We start from the raw sequence: 24,086 nt of genomic DNA, 5'->3' as shown, positions 1-24,086 counted from the left end.
CGCATACAATAGTGTTAGGGTAGGTAGTCTTCTTGAGTAACCTGTGAAAATCTTATCTGTATCTGGTTCTTATTTGTTCCCAATCTGTACCAAGTAGCAGAAGTGCAGTGATCCCTTCCCAACTCACTTTTGTATGGAGTCTGTCTTGCTTTACTGTACTAATTGCTTATTGTGGCACCAGTGCTGATGATTGCATCACTTTTTATTTGTTGTACAAGGAAAATCTTGTAGCACCTTCGTGTCACCTTTGAATTGGAGTGTGTTCTGCAAAGCTTTGTGCCATATATACTGTTAGGCCATGTATATAATTTAATCTTATTCATCTCCATATAACAGCCAAACTACTATTATTGTTTCTCAGTTGGTATAGTACCCTGAATCCCTTCTCCATCAGATCAGTTACAGAGATTGACAATGTACCCATTTGTAGTGCATCCCTTCCCCCATCAAATTTCTTGATAATGTGGGACCACAACCATCCAATTCATATTATTTTATCTTATGGCACCCCTAAGGTCTTGGGGGTTATATTCCCAAACCTAGGTTGCTAGCACTGAAGATGGATACTTACCTCTGCAACACTAGACAGGATCATAAACACATAAACTTATATAGATTCATTTTTTATTTCTTGTGTGATGTTCTTGGACCCACATAGCATTGCATCATAAATTTCACCATTATAATCAGGAATTTGACATCAGGGAATTCCACACTGATCAACAGAGAGCTGATCAATTTCATCTCTCTTGCTGTGAGAAAAAGAAACCAAGAAATAAGAGCCAGTGATATTTTCAGGTTTAGTAAAATTCAATTACTAGCTAGTAAGTACACTGCCCGAATACCAGCAAAGAAAAAAAATAGAGAACCTGAAAGAAAATCAACTGGAAAAGGTGAAGAGACAACACTAGCTGGGAAGAATCCTGCAAGTGATCATCAAAAAAAAAAAAAGTTCAAGCTTCAACTTTGGTACAAGAGATGGCTTCCAACAATTTAGATTTAAAAATAAATCAGATGTACCCATATATGATCAAAATAAATGAAACATTGAAGGGAGTATATCAATTCAAATAACAAGAGGCTGGAAAATAGAAACTTTAACCAGCTATTGAGATGAACTAATAACACTGCAAAAATCAGAGGTTGAAATTAAGAAAAGGCTTGCTGAGTGTGAGACTTCTCAAGAAGAGGTGTTTCAAAAATGCTGAAGTTAGAAGACAGAGTGCACAGAGAAAACTGAGATTTTCTGCCTTATCAGAGAAACTGGAAGGAAAGGTCTATATTAATTCTATGAAAGCAAACATGTGCAACTGGACTGGTATTCCACAGCAGAATTTAACTGAAAGGGCACATCAAGTGTATGCTTCAAACCTGACCATGAGAAATCAGCCATGTATTAGTAAAGATAGAATCATACCAGCAGCAAGAGTTGATCCTGACAAAACTGTGGTGGGAAAACTATTAAAAACTGGATACACTAGAATGTTTGTGGAACATGATTATTCACTGTTTACCAGGCAGAAGATAAGCAAATTTATTCCAGCAATCAGAGTATGTTGAGAGACAGTTGATAGATTCAAGCTGGTGTATCGAGCTGTAGTCATAATATTTTTTCCTGGAGTATCAAAGAAATTTTTTGATGCAGAACAGGCAAAGGTGGAAATACAAAAGTTCATCCATCAAAGAGAAGGGGACTCAGTTTACAATTCTTCTGATAATAGAGCTCATTAAAATACATTGCCAGTGAAACCATTTACAATGTTTCAAAGGAAAATGCTTGAGAGACTGAAAAAAGCATGAGTTGACTAGAAAAATTAGGAGAACATTGGACCTAAACCGGAGTGTGGTGTTGGGAAAAGCAGATGAACAGTAAAAAGACCATCAACGGAATTAGTGAGTAAATGTGATGTGAGATTATAAGGCATCTGTCACATTTTTGAAATACGGCTTTGAAAGAAAAAGTAGCTGAGAAATATTCAACTTTTGTTGATTTTTGTTAAACCTGTGAGTGGACTGTAAAGTGTTTCCCCACTTTATGCCATCAATGTCTAGAAGGGCGGTTAAAGGAAAAAAGCAACTATAAATAAAACTATTTTTGTTCTTAATAGTATTTGTATAAAATATTTCATGATATAAACTGATGTTATGTAGTAGAGTAGTTTTGTGTACTATGCAGTCAAGGGTATTTTAAATATGGAGTGGGGATGAGTCTTTTCAGTGATTGTTGTATATAATAAAATATATTAAAGTAAACAAGGATTTTTTTAAGGGCGGCCACGGTGGTGCAGCGGTTAGAGTTGCCGCCTCACAGCAAGAGGTTCTCCGGTTTGATTCTCGGCTGGGGTGCCTTCTGGTGGAGTCTGCATGTCCTCCATGTGGTCGCGTGGGTTTCCTCTGGGTGCTCTGGTTTCCTCCCACATCCCAAAGACATGCTGTAGGTGGATTGGACACTCTAAATTGGCCCCAGGCATGAGTGTGTGCATGTGTGTGCCTTCTGTGGAAGGTTGGGCGCCGGGCTGGCAACTTGACGCTGTAAAACTCCACTGCCAATCATGAGCAGACAGGTGATCCTCTGTGGTGACCCCTAACCGGGAAAAGCTGAAAGAAGAAGAAGAAGAAGGCTTAAAATGTAAAAAGAGAAAAAAGGCTGGACAAAAGAAAGGAGAAGTTAATATGCAGTAATCTGGGGCTGCTGGGGTTGAGTGTGGGGTGTAAAAGTACACTGATTTATATTATATTATATTATATTGTATTGTATTGTATTATATTATAGTCTTGTATTCTATTCTATTCTATTATATTATATTATATTATATTATATATAGAACTGAGATGCTTTCTCTTGTTATTTCAAAGGTTAGTGTCTGGATTAATGTTCTTGTCTTAATGTAAACACAAGTGTTTTCTGTAAACAAGTAGGTTTGACAAATAAAACAAAACGATGAAAGCCATGAAAATTGCCAAGTTTCTTGCATATGCAATGACATTTGCTTGTTTTTTACTTTAACAAATACTAAGTGAGAGTCAAGAGGTTTACAGCTGAAGGCATTGTACATTCTCTTCTGCTCTGAAATTGGCAACATATGCATCTGCAGAATTGTTAGCTGTTATTTTTTTCCATTGCTATATTTCTATGGAGATAAGCTGTCTGCAGGTGCAAACAATTAATCATGATAGTTCTGAGCATTCTTTGCTGAGGGAAATGCAAAATTTAAAGGTGCAAGGGCAAGCCATTCAGTAAAAAATAAAGTTTGAAACTATTGGAAATGAATAAGAGAGAACAGCTTCCCTAGCAGTCTTAATAATTCAATGCATTTAATAGAATAGTGTATATTTTTTTCAGGGTCTGCTATTTTCTTTGCTAATGGCTCTAAGTATAACACAAATAAAGGGGAGAGAGGAAACCCCTGTCTGGTCCCTCTTTTCATATACAACATATCAGAAGAACTCTCCCACTTTAATGTTTTACCTACAATCCTTCATGTATCCTCCTAATTAACCTTATTACTGTATCAGGGAATGCAAATGCTTCCAGTGCCATTCTCATAAAATCCCAGTTTACTCCGTCTAATGCTTTCTCTGCATCAAGACCCACCAACAACATCAATATTTTCTTGCATTCTGCTTCCCTCTGGATCATCACCAGTTTATCAATGGTGTCAAATGTTTGCCTGCCCTCCACAAAGCCACATTGATCCATGCCTGTGAATTTTTGGCAGCACCTTTTCCACTTGCTTAGCTAATATAGACATAAACTCTTTATAATCGTTTAAAATTTAAAAGTGTGTATATGAAGCTGGATCTGATGGATATTTACCGTCTTTAGATGTTACAGCAACCACAGCTATCTTCCAAGATGTTGGTGCATCCTCTCCTTTTAAAATACTGCTAAACAAAACCTTCCAAACCTTTCTTCCCTCCTAACTTCCAAACTTTCACAGAAGTATCATCTCTCTCTGCAGATTTTCTTACAGACTGATTATACATTACTGTTTTTATCTCATATTATATGTTAATTCTTGAGCCTTATTTGCCTATAACTTTGGCATACTTAAGTCTTCCATAAATATTTCCATTTCTGCTCTTTTTGGACTTCCACATTTCTCTGCTTTATACAAATTTTAATACAATTTCCAAAATATCTCAAATACCTCTACAGGATCTTTGGTTATTTTTTTTGTTAAAGGCTCCCTAAGTTTGATGGCAGTCCTTTCTACCTTATGTTGCCCTAGTCATTGTGCTTAAACCTTGTGTGCTCTGGAATTACTATAAAAAACAGTTGCTTGATAGCAATCTTTCTAAACTCTTTCATATTATCCAGATACTCCCTTATTTTCTCTTTAGCACTTCACAGATGCATCAATTCTTGTTCTATGAGATTTGCCGTATTCTGCAATAATTTAACTTTAGTCAGCCCCTTAAATAATTCCTATAACTTCTTAACTATATCTATTTTTCTTTTATTTTCGCCATGTTTTTAATCTCCGTTTTCCTTTTATCTCAATCACTAGCTATAACTTCTGAAGACATTTCTATTTTCCCTAATAATGCTCAAATAATTTCCACTACCCATTCCTTAAATTCCTCTTTTATTAACTTTTACTTCTTTACCCTGTGTGTTGAAGCTTTCAATTAAATGTACATGTTTCTGTGAAATAGAATTTCTGTTTAGCCTAGCCCAGTTATGTTTTTAAACAAGAAACATTCTTATTAAATGATCACATATGACATAGGCAATTTTACATTTATATGAACGAAAATAAACCTTAGACACAATTTCAGTTGCAAACATTATACATTACAAACCATGTTGACACAACTGTAGCTGCAGACATTATATATCACTTATAATATATCCAGTCATTGCCAGTCAGACATTATATAGCTCATTCAAATCCTGCCTTCTTTTAAACCCTATCCCTCCTTTGCATGTACTCATCCCACAATTCTAATTTTTTCTTATATAATTTGCATCTTCCCTTTTCTAAAGATCCCAATTCCAGTTGTTTTATCTCTGTTACTAACTTTGCTACTTCTAGTAATGTTGGTTTAGACTTTGATTTCCATTTTCTAGCAATTGCTTTTTTGGCAGCCGTCATAGTTAGACTCAGCAAGGCTATGTCTAGGCAATTCTAATTCTGTATCATAGCTCAAAAAATAATTTCCTTAGTTACATCAATATGCTCACCCAGTAACTCCAAGAGAGCAGTCTGCAGGGAATCTCTAAAGTTTGCCAACTCATTACACTCCCAGCAAATATTTTCCCAGTTCCCTCTTTCTTCCCTATCATACCTTCTACATTTGCTGTCCACCTGAGGAAAAATACTTCGGAGTCTACTTGGGGTATAAAAATACCTGTGTAAACACTTCCAAGCAAAGATCCTAAATCTTTTAGACTTTGTTGCATATTTGGGAGACATACATATATCCCCTCATTGTTTCTTTGTGAATTGCTTATACAATGTTTCTTACCAATCCTTTCTAACCTCCTCTGATAGATTCTTATAGTTATCATGCAATATTTTATATGCTCTACTAATTATTCCTTTCTTAATGGTAACTTCTGTTCTAGATTCTATTAAAAACTCTATCAGTGCTTGTCCTTCATTTAGGATGCCCTTGTTTCTTTATCTTTGTCTATATATAGATATCAATCCTTGATCGGAAAGCCATCTCTAACTTGCAGTCCAAATAAGTTCTTCCCATCTTCCAATTCTATTGCTTTTCCCTCTCTAGTTATTTGCTCACAAGCCTGTGTTTCCTTTGCCAATTTTCTCCAATAAAGTCTTGCCCCCTCTTGCCTAGTCTGTATCCCTAATTGCAGTCATTCCTATCAGCAGAATCTCCCTACTCCATTCCTGTGTTGGCTTAGTTCTTAGAATACTCTCTGCTACTTTATGAATATAATACTTTGTATGATTATTGTTATTCTTCTTAAAAGTCTGCATCCAAAATCCCAGTCTCTCCTTGTTTCTTGTGCTTCCCTCTGTTTCACCATCATCTCTTTCCACTTTGAATTTTAGTTTTCTGCTTGTGCTATGTGTAGAAGCCTTAACTGTGTTGCTCTGAAATACCCCTTCAAATTGGGTAATACCAATCTGCCTTGTTCTGTTGGAAAGATACGCTTATCCCACTTGACTCTTGCTGTCTTCCCTTCCCAGATAAAATCCTTCAGCTTTTAATTAATTGCTGTCCACAACTTCTCTGGTTGATAAAAAATATGCATGACCTGTGTATAAGACCAAAGGGGCTAAAAACATTTTAACTGCTTGTACTTTACTATCGATATCCATATAACATAGCTTCCATTTTCTCAGTTTTTGTATTATCTTTTGTTTAGTCTCTTCCCACAAATCTTTAGCTGCCACACTGGAATAATTTTTAATCCATACTCCTAAATACTTCATTTTATATGTCCCCATAAATATCAATATTGCTGAACCAATTTGTATGTGGGCACACAATTTACCGCTATTACCTTTGTTTTAGCTTCATTAATTTTGCATCCTGAAATGATTTAAAACTGTCTCAGTATGTTCCATAACACTGTAATGGCCCTTTCTGGTTTTGTCAGGTGTAAAATGATATCATGTGCAAATAGAACCAGCTACCATACCAATTATATTGTTGAATTTCTGAGTCCCTTATTTTCTTTGCCAACGATTCTAAATGTAATGCAAATAACAAAGGGGAGAGAGGACACCCCTGCCTGGTTCCCCTGCTCAAGCAGAAATTATCAGAGAGAACCCCACCCACTTTAATTTTCATCTCCAATCCCTCATATAGCCTTCTAATCAACCTTATAATTTTATCAGGGAATGCAAATGCTTCCATTCCTCTGCTCATAAAGCCCCGACTTACTCTGTCAAATACTTTCTCTGCATCAAGACTCGCCAACAGCAGTGGTATTTTTTTACATTCAACTTCCCTCTGGATCATCAGTGTTCTGTTACAAATGTTTGCCTCCCCTCCACAAAACCACATTGATCTATATCTATCAATTTTGGCATCCCTTTTGCCATTCTTTTAGCCATTATAGACATAAACACTTTATAGTCATGGTTTAGTATTGAAATGGGCCTATATGAAGCTGGATCTGATAGATCTTTACCCTCTTGAGGTATTTACAGCTACCACTGCTTTCTTCCAGGATGTTGTTACTTCTCCTCCTCTTAAAATACTGTCAGACAAAACCTTCCAGATCTTTATCAGTTTTTTCCCTCCTAGTTTCCAAACTTCCACAAGAATATCATCTGTTCCTGGGGGCTTTCCTGTAGATTGGTTATACACGACCATTTTTATCTTATCTTGTCCTATCCTGTTAGTAATCAGTGTGCCACTCACCCTCAGCCCATAAGGCAAAACAACATACCCAACACACTAGTCATAGGCGACTCTATAGTCAGACACAATGATGTCCCACTCACCAGGCTAAACAAGGAGAAAGTTTCTGTCAGCTGCCTGTCTGGTGCCAAGATCTGCCACATAATGCATGCACTCAGGTCAGTCCACAACAAGTACACATATGACTCTGTCATTGTCCATGTTGGTGTGAATGACCTGAGATGTACCTCCTCGGACTACATGAAAAGAGACATGGAGGAGCTCTCGAATCTCATAGCCCAGGCAGGTATGACCCTAGCCTTGAGTAGCATCCTGCCATTGCCCAGAATGATACCACAGTACAAGGACAAAATGATTGACTTCAACAATTAGCTAAGCTTCTGGTGTCATTCTAAGTGGATCCAGTATCTGTCTGCCTGGGATGACATGGTCGACAGACCATGATGCTTTGCCAGAGATGGCCTGCACCAATCGCCCCTGGGATTCCAGATACTGGCTAAGGCTCTTGCCACCTCTATAGTGCCTTTTTTAGGCAAGGTTCAAATGCCAAATTTACCACCGTAACAGGTACAGGCAAGCAAACTCTGAGGATAATGCTACTCAGTGCTATAAGTCTAAACCTCAAAATGCACTCACTCGAGGCACTCCTTAAAATGGAGAACATCAACATCTGTGCAGTGACAGAGACCTAGTTTAAGGCTCCAGAGAGCACCCCTGCATTACCAGGTTATAATTCATACCAGACCTTTCGGCCACCTAACATGAACCGAAACACTAAAGGTGGAGGCATGTCCATATTCATTAAGGATATCCACACCTCCAGGCTAGTTGCTCAATATAATGCATCTGAAATTATTCAAGTGCAACTAACACCGGGCAAGACTGCAGTCCAGGTTGTAGTATGTTACAGATCCCCCACGATGTCCCAGGATTCCCACTCTTCATTTCTTAAGATACTAGAAAATATTAAGTTACAACCCAATACCTTAATTATGGGTGATTTAAACTACCCCACCATCAGCTGAGAAAACTACTCATGTACCAACTCATTCACTCAACGTTTTCTGGAATTCATAAATTCCAATGCCTTGGATCAGCTTGTCCACACCCCCATCAGGGGCAGCAATATCCTGGACCTGGTCATTACCAATATGGGTAACATGTGTTCCACTCCAGAGGTCAACTCTTCGCTGGTCATATCAGACCACAAGCTAATCACCCTAGACATCCATATCCCACCCCCACCACCCATTAAGGAAACCACCGTCAAAAACTACTCCAAAGCCAACTTCATGCTTCTTAAGACAGAAGTGGCAAACTTCATGACATCCATGCAGACGGAAAGTAGAGGTACAACTGCTGAATCTTACGCAAATGCGCTGTATAAGCACATACACAAGTGCATGGATTGTGCCATCCCCAACAGAACCAAGACGCTATCCTCCAAAAAAGGAACCCAATCTGGTGGTCCCCTGCCATAAACAAACTCTACAACAGAAGGAAGAAGCTGTTGCAAAAAAGAGTAAAATCCCAAGATTGGAGGAACCCTCATAAAATCCTCCAAAGCCAGTTATGAAAATAAAATCTCCACTGATTCCAAAGACAACCACAGAGCATTCTACAGCTATGTCAAGAATCTCAATGGCAGCACTCAGATCTGCTCTGAGATACAGCACAATGGCACTAAATATACAGAACCAACCAATATTGTCAGCATCCTGGCAGGTAGGTTCAGTGCTAACTTTACCCCCCTCTCACCCTCCAAAGGCCCATCTTAATATTGGAAGAATGCAAAGCCCCTGTAATCAGGGATGAACAAGTAAAGACCGAACTCTCCAAAGCCAAGAACACAGCATCCATGGGACCAGACAACATCCCAGGATGTGTACTGCACGAACTACAAAATGAACTGGCACCCCACCTAGGTACCATGTTCAATCATAGCCTCACCTCAGGCTATATGCCACCATAGACCCTGGAAACTACCACCCCATTAACCTGATGAGTCTGGTCTGCAAAGCCATGGAATGTATCATCTTGGAGATTATAAACAAAGACATAGGTAACCTTCAAACCCTGGACCCCACTCAGTTTGGTTTTGTAAAAGGTAGATTATGTCAACTAAGCCAATCGACTTCTTTGAAGCAGTCACCAGAGCCATAGATAAGGGCAAGCTAGTGCACACAGCTTATCTTGACCTTGCCAAGGCTTTTGATACCATCCCCCACTCTGGAATTATAGATAAACTCAGTAAACTGGGCATAAATCTCTATGTCGCAAGATGGGTGGCCAACTGGCTCACTGACAGAACCCACACAGTAAAAGTAGCTGACTCCAAGTCCGACTTCAGATCAGTGATGAGTGGAGTACCACAGGGTTCCATCCTGGGTCCTCTCCTGTTCGGCATCTACTTCTCTGAAGTGCAGGCCAAAACAGAAGGTCTTTGGCTAACAAAGTTTGCGGATGACTCCAAACTGGGAGCCATAATAGAATCACCTAATGATATTGACATTCTACAAAAGGGCCTCAGAGAGACAGATGGCCTCAAGCTCAATGCCAAGAAGTGCATTGTCATCCCCTTTGGGAAAAACTTGGTACCCATGAACTACCACATAGGTGGTAGGTCACTAAACACCGAAAGTGTGATAAGAGACCCTGGGACACAGGTGGACAGTAGTCTCTCCTTTGATAACCACATCACTACAGTAGTCAGGAAGTCCTTCTACATGGCACACCTCATCACAAAAGGGTTCTCCTCTAGAAAAAAGGAGGTCATTGTTCCTCTTACTCATCCCTTACCAGACCCATTATAGAGTACAATGCCCCGTTTGGCATGTATCTCACAAGACCCCTACAGCAATTGGAAATCCCACAGAAATACCTCACTAAGAGGATTACTGGCCTCAAACAGATGCCATATGCAGATCGTCTCAAAAAACACCAGCTCTGCTCTGTCACATATCGCCTACTCAGAGGGGATCTCTGCCTAACATACAAAGCTATGTCAAATCCAGAGCTGTTGGACATGCTACACTTAAAGAAATCCAAATCTCTCTGTACCACATGCCCCAGGGACCTAAACCATGTCACCACAATAAACAGAACATGCTGGAGTGATAGATTCCTGTCCCAGACTCTTCCCATACTCTGGAACAAACTACCCATTCATGTCAAGCAAAGCTCCTCATTGGCCCTCTTTAAGAAAAATCTTGATGACTGGATGGGAAATAGAAAATTCACCCCAGGGATCACTTCTGCAGCACTGTTCGACAGGGGCACAGGAAAATAATTTTCTTGGGTGGCAAAAGCCAGGGAACCTTTTTGGCTAGGCTTATATAGGCCCCAGGACTGATAGCCTAGTACATACCTATGAAACTATAAACCTCCTCTACCTCTGACTTTGACATATTTAATTCTTCCATAAACATTTCCACTTGTACTTTTCCTTGATTTTCATATTTCTCTGTTTTATACAGGCTTTCATAGAATTTCTGAAATATTTCTAATACTTCTACATGATCCCTTGCTATTTTCCTTGTTATAGGCTGCCTGAGCTTGGTGACAGCCCTTTCTACTTTCTGTTGCCTGAGTCGTTGAGCTAAAGGTTTTTGTGCTCTAGAGTTCTTTTCAAAAAACAGTTGCTTAACAGAAATCTTTCTAAACTCATGCATATTATCGAGGTAATCCCTTATTTTCTGTTTAGCATTCTGCAGTTGTTCCTCTTTTTGTTCTGTCAGATTCCCCTACTTTGCAATACTTTAACATTTGTCAGTCCCTCTAAATAATTCTTGTTACTTCTTAACCATATCTCCCTTTCTGTTATTTCCACCATATTTTTCAACTCCACTTTAATTTTATTCCACTCCTTAGCTACATTTTCAGAAGAAATTTCTATATTTTCTAATAGCTCCTGAATAATTTCCACTACCCATTCCTTAAATTCCTCTTTTTTCAGCAGATAGGTGGGAATGCGCCAGTGTCTCATTTTTATTTCATTACCCTATATTTTTATTTTAGTTATTATTGGTGCATGATGTGAAATAGCTATTGGGTACGTATTAAGACCTTCACTTAAATGCACATGTTCCTGTGTAATGTAAATTCTGTCTAGCCTAGCCCAGGTTTTGTATCTTATTTCATAATATGTAAGTTTGCTCCGAACTCCTAGTACTGAATTCACATCTTACATACTAAATATTTTTATAAATTTCTTTAAAAAAATCTACCCTCCTTTCTTATATTTTCCCTTCTGGGTCCCCCAGGTACAGCCTCACTGTTGGAAATCAACTTCCATTCTCCACCCATAAGAAATACTCCTTGCTGAAAGCTGATTATTTCTCCCAGAAATTTCTTTTTATAGCAGTTTTCAGTGGAATATAAATACATGCCTGTATAATCCTCCTCTCTTGCCAGTAGCCCATTAGTACTGCAAATCTACCATTATTGTCTTTTTTTTTATAATCTTCTGTCACTGTTGGGTCTCCTCTTGCAATTAATATAGATATCCTCTTTTACTTTGTCCCAGGTGTTCTGCTGAATAATAATCCTGAAAACCTTTCTTTATCAAATTCACACATGCAGTTCTTTCCAAGTGTGTCTATTTGCACTCTACATTTTTTAAATATAGTTCACTACTATTTCTTTTTTGTATTTATCTGTGAGACTATTAACATTTAAAGATTTTACAGAAAGCATCATATTCTTCAAAAAGTATTATTCCCCACCTTTTATATATACATCTTTTCTGTTAAATGTCTAGTTCTAGCTTTTGAGTTACATACATATACTGTTTCGGAGGTTAATTTATTATACAGTTGTTTCTTGTCATCTCCATTTGAGCCTGTGTCATATCTTACAGAAATTTTTGTTTTATTGAAAATCCTCATACAAAAATATAAACACCCCCAATAAAAACCATTAACGTAATAATAACACACAAGAGTGTGTACATCTTAAAATATTGAAGTTTTACCCTCCTAATAGAATCAAATGTTCCAAACTGACAGCCACACACAGAGACTTCAGATAACCTAAAAGAAATGTTACCCATGCTAACACATGGTACATATTGTGGTTCTATTAAGTGCTGACTGTTTTTTGTCTTATCTTTATAGCTCTTTCAGCTGGGAAAATGCTTGAAAGCTTTCAGAAAACATTTTTTCCAAGCCATTTTTCTTTATGAGATTGTCTGTTAGAGACATGAGAACCAGACACAAAACTGCATTACTAGAAAAAATAGCCTAGTAATATTCAATATTCTTTTTTCATTTACTTACTTCCTGTTAAAATTGTTACTAGATTAAGCTAATGGCCTTAACCCAAGCATTCCCCTATGCAACTATGCAAGAATGAGGAAAAGCACTCATTTTATTTTTCTTTTATCATGCTGTTTTAACCAGATCTTTTTTTTTACATTGCAATGCCTACATTTCTTAAAACTGACCAAGGAGAAAGAGAGGAGAAAAGAGAAAAAACAAAACAAGAGTACCTATTTATATTAGTATCCCCATTACACATAAAATAACTGAAAAAAAATGTATAACGTAAAGAAAATCATGCTCCATTGAAATAGTAGTATTATGAAAAAAATATTATTTTACTTGCAGTTAACGTTCTCCCTCCTCGTTTCCTGTCCTGAGTAGTTTTCTGAACATTAATGAGATGAAGTAGGGCATATGCTTTAGAGTCCCCTACAAGTTTAACAAAGTTAAAAAAATCCAATATTTCCAGATTTTTTGTTCTGTCATGTTTCCCACATATAATTATTGCTTTGTAATCACACATTTGCCAATTTCCAAGTTACTGATTTTATTCTTCAAACATTAATGACATGAAGTAGGGCATATGCTTCAGAGTCCCCTACAAATTCGACAAATTCCAGTATTTTCAGATTTTGTTTTTCTGTTCTTATTTATCTCCATCTCCTAAATCCTGTCTCTGTTTCATTTCAAATGTACTCTTGATTCTTCTTATCAACTCTTGTGCTTTTTTCCTTTTGTCAAACATTTTCTGTTGAAACACTGGAAAAGGTTTCACTGGCACAGTCTATCTCTGGTCTTTATTACCAGAAGAACAAGAAGCAAAATCTCTTTCTGTTTTGTTGGACAAACATTTGTATTTCTTTCTTAGCATGTACTTCATCAATAAATGATTTATTCATCCAGAGAAAAATATTGAGAAGATAGCTGGGTATAGCAGTTTGAATCTCATGCCTGCTTCTCAACATTCTCTGAATAATGGAATACATTTACTTCTCTTCTGACTGGTGGACAATGAATAGTCATTCTCTACAAACACTCTGCTGTCTCCCACTTTTAGTACTTTGTCTTTCTGCCACAGTTTTGTCAGACTAAACTCCTTCTGCTGGTAAGATTACATCTTTACTACTAAAGGTCTAGGTCACTTTCTCATAGCCAGGTTTAAAGCATACAGATGATGTGCCCTTTCAATTAACAATTCCTGTTGTGGAATACCAGTCCAGTTGCTTATTTGTGCTTTCATAAAATTAATACAGGCTGTTCCTTTCAGCTTCTCAGGTACAGCAGAAAATCTCAGGTTTTCCCTATGAACTCTGTCCTCTAATTATATTATTTTTTGAAACATCTATTTTTGTGCAGTCTCATATTCATTCAGCCTTTTTTCATTTTGACTTCTGAGTTTTGCAGTTTTATCAACTTATCTTTATATCTGTTTAAAGCTTCTTCCATTTTCCAGCCTTTTATTGTTTGAGTTGATATACTCCATCAGTGTTTCATTTATTTTAGTCAGGTCTGTGTGCAGTTGCCTTATACTTTACTCAAGGTTACTGGAAGTCATGTCTGGAGCTTGCACTGCTTTTTGCTGAAGAGCTTCAGTACTTTTTCCAGTCAGTGTTTTTTGTTACCTTTTGTAGCTGATTTTCCTTCAGGTCATCTGTATTTCTTTTTTCTTGGCATCCAGAGAGTGCACTTAGTAGCCAGTTACTGAAATTTACCCAGAAATGTGGGCCCACGAGTTTTCTCTGCTAAGTTTCTGTTTTCACACTGGGAGAGTTAGAATTAAGCTGTTTCTCAATGTTCAGCCATTTTAGAAGTTAGTCTAGACCAGTTATTGTACCTTGGGAATAATATGTAAATTCTCTCCAAGTTCCTACTACTGAATTCACATATTCCATACCAAATATTTTCATTAATGTCTTCAGAAATCTGCCTCTTTTATTTCTCCCAGAATTTTCTTAACTCCATAATAGCAGTTTTTCCTTGCCAGTAGCCCTTACTACCACAAATATGCCATTATTATCTTTTTTTAATCTTTGATCACTAATGGAATTCTTCTAGCAGTTAGTATAATTAGTTCCTTTTTCCTTTGTCCCTGATATTCTGTTGAATTTCCATCCTGAAATCCATTCTTTATAGTATTCGTGCGTTCATTTATTTCCAAATGTGTCTACTGTAGCATAGCTATTTGCACTCTGCATTTCTTAATACAATTCAGTACTGCTACTTTTTTGTCTGTACCCCTAAGGCCATTTATGTTTCAAAATAATATAGATAGCATAACCATTATGATAATGTATTGTTCCCACCTATTATACATAAACACTTTTTTGAAAGTGTATTTCCAATTTTTGTGTTATAAGGAGGCAATAATGTTTGTCAGGCTAATCTTTTATACATTTGTTTCTTGTGATTTCCATTGAACATGTATCATATTTTTTAAGGGTTTTTGATGTAATTTACTCAGAGGTGATAACAATAAATGAAACATTGAAGGAGTATATCAACTCAAATAACAAGAAGCTGGAAAATAGAAAAAGCATTAACTTACCATTCAGGAGAACTGATAAAACTGTAAAAATCAGACATTTGGGATGAAGAAAAGTCAGGCTGAGTATGAAACTTCTCAAGAAGTGCTGTTTCAAAAAATGATCAAGGTAGAAAACACAGTATGCAGAGGAACCTAAGATTTTTTGCTGTATTAGAAAAACTGGAAGAAACAGACTTGAGTGCATGCTTCAAACCTAGCCATCAGAAAGCAGCCAAGACCTGTATTAGTAAAGATGCAGTCATACCAGAAGAAAAAGCTGATACTGAGAAAATATGGCAGAATGGAAAAATATTAAACACTGGAGACAGCAGAGTGTTTGTGGAAAATGTTTATTCATTGTACACCAGGCAAATGAAATGCAGATTTATCCCAGCAATTTGGGAATGTGGAAAGGCAGATGTGAGATTCAAAATGCTGTATCGAGCTATCTTCAGAATATTTTTTCCTGGAGAATGAAAGACATTTTTTAATGCAGAATAGGCTAGGGAGGAAATAATGTTTATTCAGTAAAAGGTGAACCATCAAACAGAAGGGGACTGTGGTTTTCATTCTTCTGACAGTAGAGTTTGTAGAGTGACATCACCAGTGAAACCTTTTCAGTGTTCCAAAGGAAAATACTTGAGAGACAGAAAAATAGCACAGTAGTCGAATAGAAGAATCTGGAGTACCTTAGCCTTGAACCAGAATCTGGTTTTGGGAGATGGAAAAGAACAGGAAGAAGACCAGTAACACTGAAATTAGTGAATAAATGAAACACTATAAAGCATCAGTCATATTTGTGAAATATGGTTTTTGCAAAAAAAAGTGGCTCAGAAATATTGAACTTTTGTTGACTTTGTTAAACTTGTGGGTGGACTGTAAAGCATATACATACTTCATGTCATTAAAGTTTAGAAGTACAGTAAAATGGAAAAAAGTAACTGTAGGTAAAATATTTTTGTTCTTATTAGTATTTGTATAAATCATTTCTTGATATAAATGGCGTGCTATATATAGTAAATTAGTTTTGTGTAGTGTGTAGTCAGGGTATTTTAAATGTGGGGTGTCTCTTCAGTGAATGCTGTATGTGTTAAATATATTAAAATAAACACGTATGTGTTAATTGTAAGAAATATAGGTTTTACTGTATAACAAGAGAAGAAAGGCTGGACAAAAACACGTTTAATGTTAATATGCTATGATCTTGGTGGGTGTGGGTGTAAAGGTGCAATGAGTATATTATACTGTATGTAAAATTAAAACATTTTCTCTTATTTTTGCAACACCGAATGTCTAGATTAATGCCTTTTGCTCAAGCTGTAAACATATTTTTGTAAACAAGTAGGCTTGAAAAGTAAGACAAAATGATGAAAGCCATGACAAATGCCAATATTCTTATATCTACAAATATATTTGATTTTTTTTCCTATTAGCAAATGTTCAGTGGGAGTCAAGAGTTCTTTATGTTCTGAGCGAAATCTACAAAGATTCATTGCTGCTACTTTTATATGGAGATGAGCTATCTGCAGGTGCAAAATATTAATCTTGAGAGTTCTGAGGAAAATGCAAATTTAAAGGCACAGTGACATGCAGTTCAGTGAAAATAAAGTTTGAAATTATGGGAAATGAATAAGAGATAGCAGCCTCTCTACCAGCCAGAATACTTTAATGCATTTAATAGAACAGTGTAGAATATAGTTTTATTTAAAGATAGCCAGAGGAATTTTTCTTTGGGTAAAAGTTAATATTTTCTGAAAGCATACAAGCTGTTTTTCACATCTGGGAGGGGAATAGAAATAAGAAGAAGAACAGTCATCAATTAGTGTAAATGAAAACATAGATGATAACATGCGCTTTAGCAAGGTTAAACTTAATTTCAGGTTATTGTTTAAAAGGCTACAGTACCACCATGGAGAGATGTGCAAAATCCTATCCAATAAAAGTTAACATAAAAGTCTTTATTTAAATCAAAATAATTCTTAAAACCAAAGTAAAATAAGAGCTGGGTAAATACAGATAAGCACTTTCAGTTATGCCTTCATCAGATCCTATTTAATCAAAATACACTTCCCCCTTTTTAGATATAGTTCAGCCAATCAAATTATCTGTTAAGGTTTCTGCCTTTCAACACCGGTTTTAAAGGAACCATCCCATTAAGTCTGGGACTTCTGTCTCCTTGCAAATTGGCTATCGAGCGAGTTTCTTTAACCTCAGTTTTTTTAGATAAATCTCCTCCTCTCATGCCTTCTTGAACTTTTTCCAAAGCTGAAAAAAAAAACTTAAGTCGTGGATTATTCTGTATGTGCTGTGATAGACCATTGGTTTGAACTGTCAATCTAATATCACTGAGGTGACATAAAATTCTTTCTTTAAAGGGTTTGTTAGTTTTTCCGACATAAAACCCCTGACAACTATTGCAGACAACAACATATATAATATTTCTAGTTTCACAATCCACATAAGTCTTCAAATGGTACATGTGACCAGTAAGGAGATGTTTAAAACAATTGTTAGAATCAATATACAGACATGTCTTACACTTTCTGCAGAGAAATATGCCCATTCTGAAGTCTGGTTTTAAGAAATCAAGTCCTTCTTTATAGCATAAAAGCCTTTTTAAATTAGATCTATTCTTAAAAGAAAATCTTGGTGTATCACCAACTATGTGCCTTAGTCAATTGTCTGTTGTTAAAATCTTCCACTTCTTCTTGACAATCTCACATATAGCAGAAGTATCATTGTTATATGTTAATAAACATCTTAAGTTATTAGATTCTTCGTGGTTAACATTAGTTACGATCTTGATGTCTCTCGATTTAGCTGAGGAATTTGGTTTTCCCTTAGTTCTCCTTTGATTTCTAACTTACTGTATCCCTTGCTGAATCTCAAAGTCTCTGTACCCACAGGTTAACATGTTTTCCTTCAGTTGTCTCACTTCATTGTCATGTTCTTGTTCATTAGAACACAACTTTGATGTACATAAAAGTTGGCCAATATTTATCTGCAGATAAACATGTCCGGGATGCATACTCATTTTATGTAAGTTATGAGTCCTCCAGCTTTCTTTCCTATAAACACATGTATTGAAATGCCCTTCATCATCCAATTAAACAGTCACATCCAAAAAATCAGTTTCTTTCCTTGAACTTCGTACCTCAAATTCCAAAAATGCTGACGTACTTTCCAAATAATTCACAAACCCATAGAGTTGTTCTTCATTATTCCCCCACAAAATGAACACATCATCAACAAACCGTCCATAATAGATGATGTCCTTCCATAGATTTTCTTCATTGAAAACATACTCTTCTTCCCATTGTGCCAAGACAATATTGGAGTAACTATTGGCACATGATGTGCCCATAGCCATCCCCCATTTTTTGCCAATAGTATTCATTCCTGTAAGTAAAAATATTATTTTTAATATTATTCTCAGCAATAGGCTAATCTACAAGCTTTTCTTTCCATCTAAGACCTCATGTTTTCCTAGAAAGTTGCAGACTGATTTTATCCCATACTCATTTGGGATTACTGTGAACAGGTTCTTGATGTTCATGGTCACCATAATAAGATCTTCTGTCATATCCAAGGTGGTTATTCATTCATATAGTAACTCTGGAAACTGAGAGAAATCTCTTAAGACTGTGCCTGCCTTAGGTAATATTTTCTTCAGTTGATGTTCCACATAAATGGAGGCTGGCTCAGTCAGCCATCCCCTGCCAGATACAATAGGAAGTAGGGGTGGATTATCCTTACTTTTGTGTATCTTTGGTAGACCATCTATAATCGGTATCACCAGATGTTCCACTTCCAAATACTTATATAGTTCCATCATTATATTCCTTGTCAGGAAAAGATCATATAAGGTATCTCAAACTCTTCCAATGAGCTTTTGCACTTCCCACTTGGGTATCTTCTTATACATCGTCTCATCATTGAGCATTTTCATCATCTCGATAATCTTGTATTTACATTGTTACTACAACAGACAGAAGCTCCAGACTTAATGGGGTGGTTCCTTTAAAGGCGCTGAAAGGCAGAAACATTAAGAGATAATATGATTGGCTGAACTATATCTAAAAAAAAAGGGGAAGTGTCTTCTTGATTAAATAGGATCTGATGAAGGCATAGCTGAAAGCGCTTATCCTTATTTATCCAGCTCTTATTTTACTTTGGTTTTAAGAATTATTTTGATTTAAATAAAGATTTTTATGTGAAATTTTATTGGTAAGATTTTACACATCTCTCCATGGTGGTGCTGAAGCCTTTTACACAATGTTGTTGTTGTTGTGTCTTTTGGCTTTTCCTGGTTAGGGGTCGCCACAGCGGAACTCTGGTCCACTAATGATTGGCAGTAGATTTTTATGTGCTGAGTTGCTGGCCCTGATGCACAACCTTCAACGAAGGTATGCCCATTCACGCACGTCTCCACACAGAAGACGCTCTAGCTGAGAATCGAACAGGACATCTTACTGTGAGGCGACAACGCTACTGCAGCACCACCACCGCAGTACTGAAGCCTTTTACACAATAATTCTGATATTTTAGTAGTGCAGTCTTCAGTGGACATGAATTCTTTGCTTGTATTTAATTTCAGGTTAGGTAATGCCTGTGGATGCATATGTTGATTTGGGGCAATTGTTCCTATCTGGAGGGTTTAACTTAATTTTTTGAAGATGTACAAAGTTTTGTGTATTTGTTCTCGATTAATAGGGGATGGGGTGTTTTGAAAATATATTTTTGTTTAAGGGTTTTCATTAAAACGAAAAGTCTTGAAAAATGTGATATAGGTTCAAAAGATTACTGAATTATTTTTAGAAATGCAGAGTGCAAGTAGTAGTACTGCAGGAGACATATTTGGAAAGAAATGAGCATATGAATTTGACAAAGAGAGGATTTCAAGATGGATTTTCAGCAGATTGTGAGAGACAAGGGAAAAGGGATATAATTATATTAATTGCTAGAGGGGCTCCAATAATGATAGAAGAGGAAAAAAAAGCTAATAATGGTAGATTTGTGGTAGTAGGGGTTACTGGCAAGGGATGAGGCTTAAGCTAGCATATATTCCACCAAAAGCTGCTCTTAAGGAGCTTAAGAAAAATTTGGGAGAAATAATCAGCTTTATTACTAATAGGTGGAGACTTGAATTTCATTTGCAATAGTGATGTTGTGTTGGGGGCCTAGAAGTGAAAAGAAAGGATAGACATGATGAAATTTATGAAATATATTTGGTATGGAAGATGTGAATTCAGTAATAGGAACTTGGACTCTTGTGGCCTATATAGCCTGTCAGGGAAGTTATCTGATTGGAATTAACACAGGACCTGTTAACCATATTAAGAACTGCTGCAAGTCTACATCATTCAAGTGGATATTTCTACTTGCCGCATACCACCTATGTCGTAATGAAGTGGAGGATGCAGTGTTGCACAGAGCAACTTGTCTCCAAATATTATATTGTCAGTTTTTATTTATTTATTATGTAAATTTTGATAATTGGGCTGCCTTGCTGATTTAAGAGCCCCTTTTCAACACAGGCTTAGGCAGAAAAGCTCTGACAACTATAGTTCACTACAGTGGGCAACACCTAATACAATTACATGTGCAATGCACACATGAAACATAAATAACTAAATACTGAACAATAATTAAAATATAAACAGACAGGGTATCATGAACACACAAATAAATAAACAAAATACAATGAAACAACTAGAATAAGCAGGTAACCTAGAAATCATGTCCATGTACACAGTGAATAGGATGAATTGCAATATGTGAGAGAGATGAATGAGAAAGAAGGGCAGAGTTTCCTATGCAGCCTCTGAGGATTTGTATCATTTAAGGAATCCAAAAACTATGATACCATCAGTAACATTAAACAATTGCAAAATCTAAAATAAATGAAAATTCTTGATTGCAAGTACCATTTCACTGAATAAACAATTAGTTTCTTAAATGCAAAACAACTCTTTTAAACATGAATGCAGATGTAGGTGCTTTTTTTTGAGGTTCTGTCTCCTTTTTTGAGGTTCTGCCCCTGTATCCCCATAGCACTTTATTGTATCCATGTTAGTTTTTCCTTCCTTCCTTACATCTGCAAACTATATGGTCATAACCCATATAGAAATACAGAAGTGTAGGTGGCTCTTTCGGCACACTACCACCTTAGCTCTTCAAGTGAAAAGCAAAAAAGCAAAGCAAAAAAAAAAAACTTCACTGTATTAAGCCGATTTCTACATCTTAGAGATCAGCTTATTACAGTTAGATCCATGCCCCTCCAGCTCTTCCAAGAATTCTTTTAAACTGTAGCAAACATTTGCTACAGTTTATACTCTGCCTGTACAGAGCACTATGGTGCTAATGTCTTATTTAAAATAAATAAAAAAGTTTTTTCTTTTAAACTGTAGTAGGAAACTGTTTGCTACATTTATCAATGTAGACCACACATGGAGCACTGCAGCGCTCAGTAACAAAGCAAATGCAATACCATCTTTTAAAAGTTGGTATTGCGCTAAAGAGAGATCGTGATGTAGGATGGCTGATTGCACCCCACAGCCCTTTGTGGCAAGAGTAATTGCCCTTCTCACCCCACCCTAGCTATGCTTCTGGAGAAATAATTAATTCCCAAGATGTAGCCAGTACCTACACATATATTTTCTTTTGCTAAAAATGGTTTCAGTGTCGTTTACATTCACCAAAACTGGCAATCAGTGAAGGGTATTAGTTAAACTATATGAGACTGGCTGTGACAGTAGTGTATAGGAAAAATAAATAAAGTTGGTAACTTACTATATTGACTGAACTTCAATGTTGTTGTGTCTTTCGACTTTTCCCGGTTAGGGGTCGCCACAGCGGAACTCCGGTCCGCTAATGATTAGCAGTAGATTTTTACGTGCCGATTTGCCAGCCCTGATGCACAACCTTCAACGAAGATACGCCCATTCACGCATGTCTCCACACAGAAGACGCTTTTAGCTGAGAATCGAACAGGACAACATCTTACTGTGAGGCGACAACACTACCACATATGTTTGCATTTTTGAGAGACAAGGAGCTGAGAAACTAAATGAAACCGAGGAAATTGTAAAAAGGGATGTTCAGAGGATAGTGGGGTATAGGAATGGAGGTAGGAAAACAAGAATTACAGTGAAAATGATGAGAGGAAAATAACAGAGAAAAGGTTGTGTGGTTATATAGCTTAGGTGCTATGTAGTGAAGTGGTAAAACGAAGAAGGGAAATTGAGAGTACCAAAAATGGTGATGAGAGGCAAAAGCCACTGGAAAGAAGCAAGGTAAAAAGGGACAAAACAAGAAGGAACTAACAAGCAAAAAAAAAAAAAAAATTGCTTAAGAATGAAAAGAGGAAATCCCACAGGAAGGGAAGCAGTAGAGTGAAATATGCATGGAGCAAGGCAAGCTGGTAAAGTTAGGCCTGCTCTGCAAGGGAAGGACTGTTTTGCAGCATATGAGACATTTGCATTGTCTAAAGATCTTACCATGGAGGTAAGTGAGCTCCAGGCACTAGCTACACTAGTCTGTTACATTGTTCCAGACAGGTTACCTTTCTTAGTACAGTTCAGTGATACAGTTTATAGGGAGAACCAGGAATAATGTTTGTCTGCTCTGTGATAGTCTTCCATGCTGTATAGAAATTATTAAAGAGAATTATGCAATATAGGGATTTGGAGAAAGAGAGAGAGGGAGAGAGAGAGAGACACACACACACACACACACACACACACACACACACACACACACACACACACACACACACACACATAAGGAAAGTCTTGTGCAGTGTTACTTAGGAAATTGTTATATTTCTTGATGCTGCTTTGCATATGAAGATCATATTTCAGTTTTTCCTCAATGATAATTCTATAGTATATAATTATTATTGCTGTGACTACTAGCTTGTTTGGTACATTGGTTTAATCTTTTGGGGTTGATTAGTATTAGTTTAGATTCTGCAACTCTTATTAATAGCTCTGAATTTGTAGCATGGCCTTGACCATCACAGTATCTTCAGCAGTTCAAGGCAAAATTGAATCTTCCACATATTGAGTAAGATCCAATTCCTCATATTAAGATTATATATTATGAATATAGATGTTGTAAAGAAAAGGTTCCCATGCTAACCCTTGTGTAATTCTTGACATAGATATATATAGGGCTGAGCTCTTGCATCAACCCATTTGACATATTTTCTTCTACTCAGATTAAACTAAAACCACTGCAGTGCAGAATGAGTAAAAGCAATATGTTCCATTTTTATATGAAGCAGAGAGTGTTGCACATTCACTTTGGAAAAATTAAAGGATGTTTTTTATTAAGTTTTGTAGTTACTAAGCCATGATCTGGTTTAACAGAGCAAGGAAGAAGTCTATTTCACATGAATGGGGAAGCCTGCTCTAGAGAAGAGTAATCTCTGAGATTCATACCTGTCCCTTCAACATGTTTTATTTGTGATGCAGATGAGGTGTAGGTCCATAGATTGTTTCTGATGTTATTTGTTTTGTGGATGTGCAAAAGTCCATCAGGGTTGGATCAGAAGATGTTTTGTAGGTCAGGCATAGATCACGTCTTAGCTGTCTGTAGCAGACCAATGTAAAGATAGGGCTTTGAGGTGGTTCACTTAGGACATATTGTCTACAGTGTGTATTCTTTTTATGAGAAGTCTCTGTGGATGCTGTAATTGTAGCATATGCCTAGTTAAATACACACTGATAGGTACATTGTACACATGGATTGATCTAATAAGGGCCAAGTACAATGGAGCAATGACATCTATGGACCTGGATTCCATACACTTGTTAATAAATTACGTAATATAGAATGATTTACTTACTATAGTAGACTCATAATTGTCAAAGGCCAAGCTGCTGTCTACATGTGTTCCCAAATTTCTGACCACTACATCTACTTTTAGGGGTGTATCATCAATGCAGTAATGT

The 24,086-nt window shown here is 36.7% G+C and overlaps 1 protein-coding gene across 1 annotated transcript in view; it reads left to right on the top strand.

Moving 5' to 3' along the window:
• Positions 1 to 24,086, top strand: part of LOC122804073 (F-box/WD repeat-containing protein 7-like) — a 380,857-nt gene that overhangs the window by 103,525 nt on the left and 253,246 nt on the right. The gene's annotated exons all lie outside the window — the stretch shown is intronic.

This window comes from Protopterus annectens, chromosome 6.part0 (assembly GCF_019279795.1).
Source record: "Protopterus annectens isolate FY-2018-M chromosome 6.part0, PAN1.0, whole genome shotgun sequence".
NCBI classification, from domain to species: Eukaryota; Metazoa; Chordata; order Ceratodontiformes; family Protopteridae; genus Protopterus; species Protopterus annectens.
Note: the sequence above shows the minus strand (reverse complement) of the source record. Positions and strands in the feature narration are given on the sequence as shown.